General features: G+C 38.9%; 1 pseudogene; it reads right to left on the bottom strand.

Annotated features, from left to right (window-relative positions):
- Positions 1–2,458: 2,458 nt before the first annotated feature.
- Positions 2,459–11,455, bottom strand: part of LOC107718262 (E3 ubiquitin-protein ligase MIB2-like) — a 79,804-nt pseudogene continuing 70,807 nt past the window's right edge.

Raw genomic sequence — 11,455 nt, forward strand, 5'->3', positions numbered from 1 at the left:
AGTGTGTATCTGTTTTATAATTCATATTTTAGCCATACATGTATGTATTTACTAATGCATTTATTAAATTAGTAATCATTTATTGCATTTATTTATTCTTTTATTTACCGTTCTGCAGTTTAGTTCCAACCCTGATCAAACACACCGGCTTGTAATGTTCTAGTAATTCAGAAGATCTAGAAAAATGTGTTTTAGGATTCCTACATTTTTAGGGGGGAAAACCCCAGAAGGACACACAATATTATCTGTTACGACACTGCCGTTCACACATTCTGGATATATATATATATATAAAACTGACACGGTCATGTATCTTGAAGTGTTTAGTGACATAAAGACACTCTTAATCAGTCTTTACCAAAGGTGCCCAAATAAATGAATTCAGCACACCTGAAGCAGCTAATCAAGGTCTTCAGACCCACTAGAAGCTTCCAGGTGAGCGTGCGGGAGCTGAACTCCAGGAGCTTAGACTTGCCAAGTTCCTCTGAGCTCAAAATGTATTCATTGGTAAGATCCTTAGATCCTGCCACTACAGCACCCAAAAAACGAAACCATAAATATATGCTTATAAAACAGTTCAATATTTACTGCAAAATATTTTTTACAGAGTAAAACTCGAAAAAAAGGTGACAAAAACAACAAAATAAATATAGGAAATGGACAGTAAGGCCAACATCCGAACTCCACATAATGAACTGTATAAACAATTTGTAACATTTTTTTTTTTGCTTAAATAATTTGAAAATGGCAAACCATTTCTGTAGTTCATTGTCATGTGTTTGCCCTTACCTGCTGACAACTCACATATATTTTTACTTTTGAATGATGATTATGTACAGCACAAACAATATTATTAAAACGGTCTAAACAAACGGAATTTTCTAGAAGAATTCTGGATTGTCAATATTCTACATGAAGAGACCATCAAACAACAACAACAAAAACATTGTGATTGAATTCTGAATTTCTCTTCAAATTCACTGTTTCTGATGTTAATTTGACTTCACTATTGGAGAAATGGAGCCAGTTTTGATTCTAGCGCCAGCGAATGATGCCACAATGCATGATGGTACATTTATGGCGCGTTTTTGCCATATACATCATATTGGGTTACACTTTATTTCGATAGTCCACTTTAGACATTCTATTAACTATAAGTAACTTTGTAACTACATGTCAACTAATTCTCATTAATTTGCAACTACATGTCTACTAACTCTCAGAGTAGACTGTTAGGGTAGGTTTAGGGTTAGTAGAATAAGTTGACAAAGAAAGTGTTAGAAGATAGTCTTAAGTGTTAAGCAGACAGTCTACTAATACTCGACTAACTGCTAGTTGACATGTAGTTACAAAGTTACTTACTGTTAATAGAATGTCTAAAGTGGACTATCGAAATAAAGTGTTACCTCATATTGCAACATCAGGATACTTATAATAACCAACGTAAACAGGAATAATATACGAAACAGCAAGTGTAGTGAATTAACAGTAATATTGAGTAGAAGTGATGGCTTATGGGCAGCTGTTGTGTCTTGTGAGCTGTTAGCAGATAAGCTAATAAAACTAGACAACACACCATCCTTCTATTCTAACAAGTCACGGCTGACTTTCACGTTAAACCACTGTTCTCTTAATCCAAAAAGCAAAAGAACTACACAAACTTTCAGTTTCAACAAATTAGAAAAAATCCAGCCCTGTCACGAGGGCCGATAAGTTAAAGCATTACAAAGGCTTCATATGGACACGACGCTCTTGTGTGCTTCTCTCTCTCTCTCTCACACACACGCTGACAAATTTTGGCACTAATACCGCCATCGCATTTCTCACGAACTGCAAAACTCTGCAGCAGTTGGCGTTCAGCAAGACATTCAAATCCACATGTTTGTGTTGGCTATCCCAAAAGAGGGAGCTATAAAAAGAGCCCATCACGGAATGACACATAAATAAACTCCATAAATGCACACAGTTAAGCCCTTCTGGAACAAAAACACTTGATGGACAATTAGACTTTATGAGGAATATGAACTGATGCTGAAGTACTTACAGGCCCAACTCATGTCGGATATGGAGAACGTCGAAATTATTTCAACTAACAATGGTAAAATACACTTTCTGACAAAACACACCCAACTGCCATTCTAACACATTTTTCACATCATAATAGTAGATGAAATACAATAATCATTACAGAAGTGGTTCTCTCAAAACTGACGGTTCTCTTATTTACTCACCCTCCTGCCTTTCCAGACTCCTGCTGTTATTATTATTATTTTAAGCATTCAGGATTTTCTGTTTTATCAAGCATTTTTAAGTATCCTTACACCACTGCACAATTTGGATGATGGTCCTTTTTTGGAGCTTGACAGACATTTGAACTTGTGTATGGGACAGAGTTACCGTATATGCCGACTCTTCCAGAAATTCTACTCTGTGTTTCACACACACACACACAACTGACAGCAGTGATGATTTCTTTAAATCGTAAATTTGTAAATTCTATGGGTTCTATAGGTGCAATCACCTACAACCTTGAAGAGTTCCCAATTCATTACTTTCAATCTCAGAATACATTAAGGGCAAAACATTACTTTGGGAGATATGAGGCTAATAAACACTTTATATAATGTCATGCAATGCCAGTGGATAAGGTTGCACGTTTAGTAAAGTTTACAGAAGGGGGATTTCTTGCATTTTGAGTTGAACTGACTTGTATAAACCTGAGGAAAAACTAAAGAACTCCTAGTATTAGGAAGCATTCAGCACCTTTGCTGCCACAAATGAATCTACTATTATGTTATTAAGGGTCTTTCAGTCAGACCCTCGCACAGACACAGGGTAAAAATTACAGGTCGTCTGCACTTAGAACACTACAAATGGTATTCGTGACACTATATATGACGTAGATAATACGCTCACCAGCATGCATTATGTATATCTCTTGCTCGTGGAAAGCTTGTGTAAGTTCTAGCTCTGCGAGAGGTAAGGTACAGGCATCTGTACAATATCACCCTCGGACAAACGACGGCAAATGATGTGAACGGCATTCTCAGGGACGCTGGGACACGACCGATGAAGTGCTGCACTTTAACGACTCCGAATGAAGTGAGTGTTTGAAGCAGCAAGCCCTGGATCACCGTATATGGTGGGATCTGATGGAAACAAACCAGGTCATATTTCACCCGAAAATCACACGAACAAAAGCAATAAATTACATTATGAATCTAGGAGAACTAATATTCCTTATATTCTCTGTAAAAACGTTTCTATTGGCATAAATCAAAGCTAGAGTAAAACAAATACTGTACTACCATGATGCATAAACACTCAGGTGAGAATGTCACAAAATCAAATCATTTTATTATGCAGCGCTAAATATCTCAATATCTTCTTTTTCTTGCACAACATGATTTCTTCCTGTGGATTTTAGTGTGAAATATGGCCAGGTCCCGACAGGTTTTGTGAGAGGGCTGATGTGACACGTCAGCTCTCGTTGCATGCTGGGGATGCTTTACGGTTCGCTATAATCTAGCGCTTCAGCGGCACGAAGTGTATAAACTCCTCTTCACTCGGTAATACTGTAGGTCGTCGGAGCAGATGTCCACATGCTACTCAGAGGACGACACCGATCCAAACCGCAGTCATTGGTGGGCCATCCAGCGATCGCGGTCCTGCTTCATGGCTGAATGATGAGGCTCAGACGAACAGCTGGATCCTCTCGCGGATGGTCTGCCGGCAGATGGGGCAGGTCTTGAGCGCGGCGCTGCAGTCGATGCAGGAGGCGTGGCCGCACTGGAACACCAGCTTGATGTGGTTGTCGATGCAGATGGGGCAGGTGATGCGCTCCTCCATCTGTCTGTAGCGCGACTGCAGCTGCTCCAGCAGGTTGTGCTTCTCCGAGTTCTCCGAGCTGGGGCTGCACTCCACCTCCGTCTGGTCTGCTTTCAAGAAACGGACATGCAAGCAAAACATACCACAATTCAATAAACACAACACACCGTAGGAGCGAGCATTAGCTCAAGGAAAGAACTAAAACTTAATAGTAGGGATGTAACGGTATCAAAATCTCACGATACGATAATATCTCTATATGAAGTCCACGATACGATATTTATTGCGATATCAAAAAAAGAAAAGAAAAAAGATAAATGAAGACTTGGGGGGGGGGGGGAGGAAAATTTGGTACATTTTAAATAGTGCTGTCAAACGATTAATCGCATGCAAAATAAAGTTTTTGTTTGCATAATATATGTGTGTGTTCTGTGTATATTTATTATGTATATAATAAAGACTAACTTTCTTTGCACCTTAACAGCCCATAATGTTTTTCTACAGAAAACCATTCTAAACAGGCTTAATGTACTGAATGGCCAAATATATGCAGCATCTTATTGATCTCTAGTCTAAAATCTGAAGCCCAGCTTTTTACTTGAAGATATTTTCATAACCGGTTTCTATGGGGTATAAGACATCATGTCTTAGTTCTTCAGAACAGTAGACAGTATTTACTACAACCAGTGTTTGAGAGAAATTTGGTTCTTCTGGGTAATTCAAATAGAATGTCCCTACCAAAATGTTACCAAAAAAAAAAAGATGCATTAAGAGCTGAGCATATGCTGACCGTAACACAGTGAGCTTATGTGGATTTATTAACTGTTATTAACTGCATTTTGTTCTAAAGTGTTAATCGTTTGTAAAGCAGGCCAAAGCTGCTTCTTTGAATGAACCAAAATGAAAAACTTCTTGATTCTTAAATCTCAGCATAAAATATTATCGTTATTCAAATGTAAAAATGCTTACCTTGTCGAATTTTCTTTGTTATTGTCACCTGGCACCGGATACACTTCTTCATTCTGTGAGCACATTCTGAACAGAGACACAGGACTGAGTTTCTATATACCAACTGTGTATACAGCCAAGTAAAACATTTCTGGATCAACACCAATCCAACTTGTGACCAACTTTACTACCATATCCTCCTGAGACCCAGCTGTGGAGTTTGTGTCTCTGCAGTGGACACTATATTTGAGATCTTTCCTGTCACAGTTATAAGTCTGGATGTCCTGTAAAGAGCACATTCTGGGTTTTCAGTAGGGATGCACCGAAATGAAAATTCTTGGCCAAAGCCAAACCAAATGAAACACTAGGCCAAAGGCCGAATACGGTTTTTCACGTATTTTTTCCCCCATGTACTGTATTTTGCCATTTATTTTCACCATTGCATAAATTAAATAGCCAAAATGCCCTTTTTACTGTATTGTCCTGCTTTTCAAATAAAAAAATCAATTACAAAACAACAATTTAAAAATATTGATTTAACACTGAACATTTTTTAACATTCTAGTAGACATTATACCAACAAAGCACAATTTAACTTAAAATTAATAAGTTAATAAAATAATATTTTTGGGCCATTTTTGAATCAGGCTTGTATTTTTTACTGTACAAATAAATGCAGCCTTGCTGAGCAGAAGAGACTTCTTTTAAAACATTAGAATATATTACAGATCCCAATTTGAACACTAAGTGTGGATGTTAATAAATGTATTAATAGAGCTGTTGTAATGATTATTATCATTATTATTGTCTTACTTTTTATTTTATTTTACAGAGCAATAGTAAAATTACAATACTAACATTTATGAATGTTGATTGAGTTCTTGATTTTTCTCAACTTTTATTTTGGCGGAAACCTGCAGGAAGATCTCAGTGCTTCTTTTTGTTGACAACAGATTTATAAATGATTCTCATTACGAATTAGGGAAGATGTTTGTCGCACGTATCGCATTGTCACATGCCTTTAAAGAAATTAATAAAAATGTTACTGAGCAGCTGAAGAGTAACTCTGTTTCAGCGCAGATTTTCCTTGCGCTTTGGACTTTGAACCCTGGAGTCTCGAGCTCGTGCAACACTGTTTGAATACATGCAATTCATGTGTGTATTAACAAACATAACATTAACATTAGTAAAGTCGGTTCTGTAATTAGCGTGCTTTCAGATGGAGCAGCATTGACTACAGAGCCGTTGTTCACTGACAAGCTGCGCTAAACCATGTTCATATATGATCGTGGTTTAGCGCAGCTTGTCCGTGAACAACGGCTCTGTGTAGTCAATGCTGCTCCATCTGAAAGCACGCACGTGATGGAGATTTACTGCTGATTACAGAACCAGCTTTACTAAGAAGATGCGCATTAATATCGCATGCGATTTATCGTGCAGCCCTAATTAGATGTTATTATGAACATCTGGCCAATTACTACTCCCATTAGTACACTTCTTTTTTCAACATGCTGCCCCAACAGCACATTAATATACAAATTAGATGCAGTGTATAGACAACATTGTGTTTAATGGGAAAACCAGTTTATGGTATTTTAACACACATATTGCATAAAGCAAAATGCTATATCAAATCTTTTTAGTTATATATTTTATAACATAGTTGAGAATCATCCTTAAAGTTTGGTATAAAAAATCCTGAAACCTAAAAATTGATTGGTGATTAAAAAAAAAAAACTCATTGTTTTTGCCTTTTCATGTCTATTCAAGTCATTTTATTTGTAGAGAAACTAAGTCCTGGTGTCCTCTACAGAGGACATAGCATAACATATGTATAAAATATAATTTTCCAAAAAAATTTTTAATTTCCATTTTTTTCTTATGCTCTAAACAATGTAATGACATGAAAAAAAACCACTAAATTCACAAAGCTTTTTTCCCAGGTTCTCAGGATGGTATTGTGATGTATTTCTGAGTGAAACTACGTTTTGATCAAACAACAACAAAGGTCGGGACTTGTTTGTTCATCGATCAGTAAGCTCACCCTCACAGGCGACGCTGTGTTGACATGGAGAAAACAGCACCAGCAGTGCGAGCTCGGAGCAGATCAGGCACTCGCTGGGGCCCGTCGCGCTGGGCATGGCCAGGTTGGTCATGGTGTTGGGTGTAGTGTGCACTCGCCTGAGACTGCTGCTGCTCGTGCCTGTGCCACACGTGACGGCTTGAAGCCTGAACACACAAGATCACATCTGTTCATTCTTGAATCCCTCTTTTAATGAGCGCCACAATCAATACACTGAGACACACCTGTGTTTTTCTGCGAAGCTCCTGATGAGAGTTTGTATGCTGCTGTCTGCAACCAGGTCCAGTGGGCTTTTACCTTTATGGTTGGCATAACTGATATCGGCCCCTTCCTGTGCCAAGAAGCAAGCGATAGCAGCTCCTACGTTCAGCTCCGTGTTTCCCATCAGCCCTGAGCTACACAACTACACGCAAAGGAAGGAAGGAATAAACACCACTGATTACCTCTCTCTTAATTATACTGTACAGCAGCACACGTATACACTGGAAAACAGGACAACGCTACTCTGGTGTGCAAGGTTTCTATTATTTCTGCACAGTATGTGAATTTTTACATGAAACACATAGATGACATACTACATTTACCAAAATGCTTAGCATACAGCAGACCGCAGAGAACACTGCGTGGAATACTGTGTCCCACAATGCAGTGGTTGATTGGTCTTCCATTTCAAGAGTGACAAATGCACCAGAAGCGAAAGCAACTGTGGTTTTTTATCTTCTTTTATGAATCATTACTTTTATCAACAATTACCACTTTCAACAGTGTTTCTCAGAAATCCCTTACTGCATCTTTAAGCATGCAACAGTGAGCTCACAAGGCAGTAATGTAGTGTAATACAGTAAGAAACAATGGTTTAACATTAGTAACCCCAATTTCTCTGGAACAAGGAAATGAGAGATCCACCGATGGGAAGAGCATCCATACCTGACCTCTGCAAAAGCATCAAATGACACCAAGTCTGGCTTGACAGACATGAGCATGTGCCTAATTCCAGGTATAGGACCATGTGTACATAACAGGACCTCCACAAACAACCTTTTTTCAGTGAGCTTGTTTGCGTCTCATGCAGCAATCTTGGTGGATCTCTCCACTCTATGTTTCAGAGAACCGTGGTTACAAACAGTAACCTATTGTTTTCATCTTTTATCTTGTGTTTAAGATCCAATTATGGGACCTATGGACAGCTCTTGGTTGACCAATACATTCACAGAGAGGCCCTGAAAGCAAGGGGTCAGTCACCTGCAAAGACAAAGTCTGGTAACATTACACAAAGATGATAGTGCTACATGGGTGGAGATAGAGTGTGAATGGCATGTAGTAATACACATACATAATTAAACCCGGCAACCCACATAGTAATGAAAATGGTGCCATGCAACGTTATAAAGACTTAGTGACATGAATAAGCAGAGTTTGACAGCCCAGGCTTGGGGAGGAATTGATTGCTTAAGAGAACAAGGCTATATACTCCAGGACAGAATGAACATCAAGCCAGTAGTGTCGTGACAAACCCAGCTTGCAATTTCCCGCAATGAAACTCTTCTAAACAGAGCCCAAGAGGTAGCCATGCCCCTGGTAGAGTGTACTCTGAAGCAACTCGCTTACATTAATTTGCCAATGATAGAGATTCCATAAGCCAATGAAAGAGCTATCCATTTAAACCCTTCACAGGGTATGCAGAGGACATAGAGCATTCAACCTCTGATCCTGCACAAAGGAGAAAGGCGGTGGGTAGAAAGAGGAAAGCTCGATGACCTTACGTGTGCATGCTGGGAAGCACTTAGGCATTAGTGTCAGGTTGGGCCTAAGAAAAACCATATCTGCACCGAAAGAGAATGTAGTGCACAAGGAATAAACAGAGAGTACAATGCAAATCACTAGCTGCATTTCCATTACCCTTCGAATTGCACAAATGAAAATTGCGTATTGAAAATACGCCTAATGGAAATGCGCCAATTTCGCAAAAACCCCCATATATCGCAAAAAAGTTTTTATGCTTGCATGAAGTGGTTTTTCAGGCAATTCGAAAATTGAATATTTCGCAGAACTGCAATGGAGACGTTTTTTTCGCATTTACAGGTCACATGGCGTATGTAAAAAGTCATATGATCGTTCTTCAATGCACTATAATATCCAAGAAACACTTCATACATGGCTTTCCCTGCCATTAATGCTTGGACAATTTACACTGCACATGTTTGCGGTGCAGTGTGGCTCTGATTCGGCCACTGAAGCAGATTGCGGCCACTCTAGTCAATGCTTGTGTTTATACCAGCCTAGCCACGCATGTTTCTGAAGCAGCTGCTTCAGTAAAGATACATGCATATGCCTCCTTCGAATAAATATAGCCAAAATCCATCAAAATCCATTGCCATGACTTATCGCGAGAGAAAAAGTTAAGTTTTAGTCGCATAACAATTCGCAATACCTTTTTATCGACATTTATATTTCTCCAAAGTTTTGCGAAAATCTGTAATGGAAACGCGCCTACTGACAAATTTGGTTGAAGCCACGGCCAGAAGCAAGGCTGTCTTAAAGACAGAAGCTCAAAAGGCTGTTGAAACAAAGTCTCCAGGAACCATGGAGAGGTCCCACTTTGGAACAGCCCAGTGACAATGACTACGTTTACATGCGCACGAATAATGCGATTATTTCCGATAATCAGAGCAAGGACTTAATCACATTATGATGTTTACATGTCATGAGCAAAGCTCCGTTTACATGCAATTTCCATTATTTGTATTATGCGCTAAGAATTGTGGCTATTTTTTTACCGCCATTATTCACATACGCCACTGCACAGCACAAATGATGGACTAAGAAAGAGTATAGGTGTGTTAAATGGGCCCGGTTTTAATTTATTTACGTTGACAACTTGAACTCTGTTTCCTCGGTTCCCCAGAAATGCGATGCTTTCTTCCCCGCCATCGTTTCCAATCGGCGTATTAGTGATGTCCGGTTCGCGAACAAATCGTTCTATTTAACTGGTTCTTCTTAGTGAACTGGTCGAACCTGTTCACCAAATCGGACTGAATCGTTTGAAACGGTTTGTGTCTACAGTAAGCACTAATACACAAATTACTTAAGTTATTCACTTTTTTAGCGTGCCTGAAACTCCTGATATCCTGACACTGACTCGAAATAAACCAACATCCAATGTACTAAACTGCTGTGAAAAGAGAACTCCTGATGAACACGAGCAGAGCAACTGTATTACTGCAGGTGCGTGTCACGTTTTTCTTTACGTCACAAGCACATGTGCACTTTGGTCAGAGCGGCAATACTGCGATTAAGGTGTTTACATGCCTGCATATTTCGATTAAAATAGGCGTACACCACCTATGTTAATACGATTATGCTTGCTGCGATTATGAGCAAAATCACATTATTTAGATCAAAGTATTGCGTTTACATGAGGTAAAGTTTAATCACAATATTGCCAAAATAGCTGGGTTACCATCACCCTACTTTTATGCGCATTTTGAAGTATCGCATCAGAATCGAGAGATGGAAACGCTGAATTTCAAATAAAAATGCCTTAATTCGCAAAAAAGTTTTTACGCTCGCTTTAGGTGGATTTTGACTTGTGCGGAAAAAGGGTTAATGCGAATAATGGGAGATGGAAATGCATTTTGCGAATAAATGCTCTGAGGCGCAAGTCATTTATTATATATGAAAATTATTATATTCTCCTACTTTTCTTAGTGATTTATAGTGCCAGTTTATTAGGAAGTGATGATTTTCTTCTCTTTGACTTGTTGGATGGAAACGATGCTAGTTCGCAAATGTTTTATGCGATATTCCACTTTCACAAGTTAAATTCGCAACTTTGGATGGAAACCCGGCAAATCTCATTATAATCGCATTAAGAGGGTGCATGCAAACACACTCATTGTTTCATTTGTCTTTGTTCTATTGTATTTATCTGTCATATTTGTTATCATTTGTTTCTTTGGACTTAATAATTACTTATACAATGAAATAAGATATCACCCAGTTGATTGTGACACAAATAAAATAACCTAGTGAAAAACAAAATACTAAAATCTATTTGAAATACATTTACTTTGTGCCAAGTATACTACAAATACATTTTGTGGTCCAGGGTCACATATTAAGAATTCTGCATTGTGCAAAAAAGAAATGCTCCAAATGAAGTTTAAATAAATATTTTTTTTATCAGCAAGTCTTAATTGATATGTCAATAAATATGTTAATGTATCTGAAGTATACTTAGTATGATTTTTTTTGCTAGGGTATACCATGCAGTATTCTAGTATTGCACTGGATGTTTTTTCTCAGTCACTCTGTCCACGGCTCTTACCCTGCTGTAGAGCAGCGCTCCTTCGCCCTCTCCGCTGCTCATGACGGTGGCCAGCTGCTGGCGGCTGAGAGCCATGTGCATGGCTGTGTCTCCATCCTCATCCTCTGCGTTGACGTCTGCCCCCTCCGTCACCAGCAGGGCCACTAGAGCCACGTGACCCTGAGTCACAGCCAGCTGCAGCGGCGTCTGATTGCGATTGTTGCGGATGTTGATGTCACAGCGACCCTTAAAGCCAAAGAGGGCAGAATTAGGGCAGGTTACAAATACAC

The sequence above is a fragment of the Sinocyclocheilus rhinocerous genome, unplaced genomic scaffold (genome assembly GCF_001515625.1).
Source record: "Sinocyclocheilus rhinocerous isolate Xijiao unplaced genomic scaffold, SAMN03320098_v1.1 scaffold1474, whole genome shotgun sequence".
Classification (NCBI taxonomy): Eukaryota; Metazoa; Chordata; class Actinopteri; order Cypriniformes; family Cyprinidae; genus Sinocyclocheilus; species Sinocyclocheilus rhinocerous.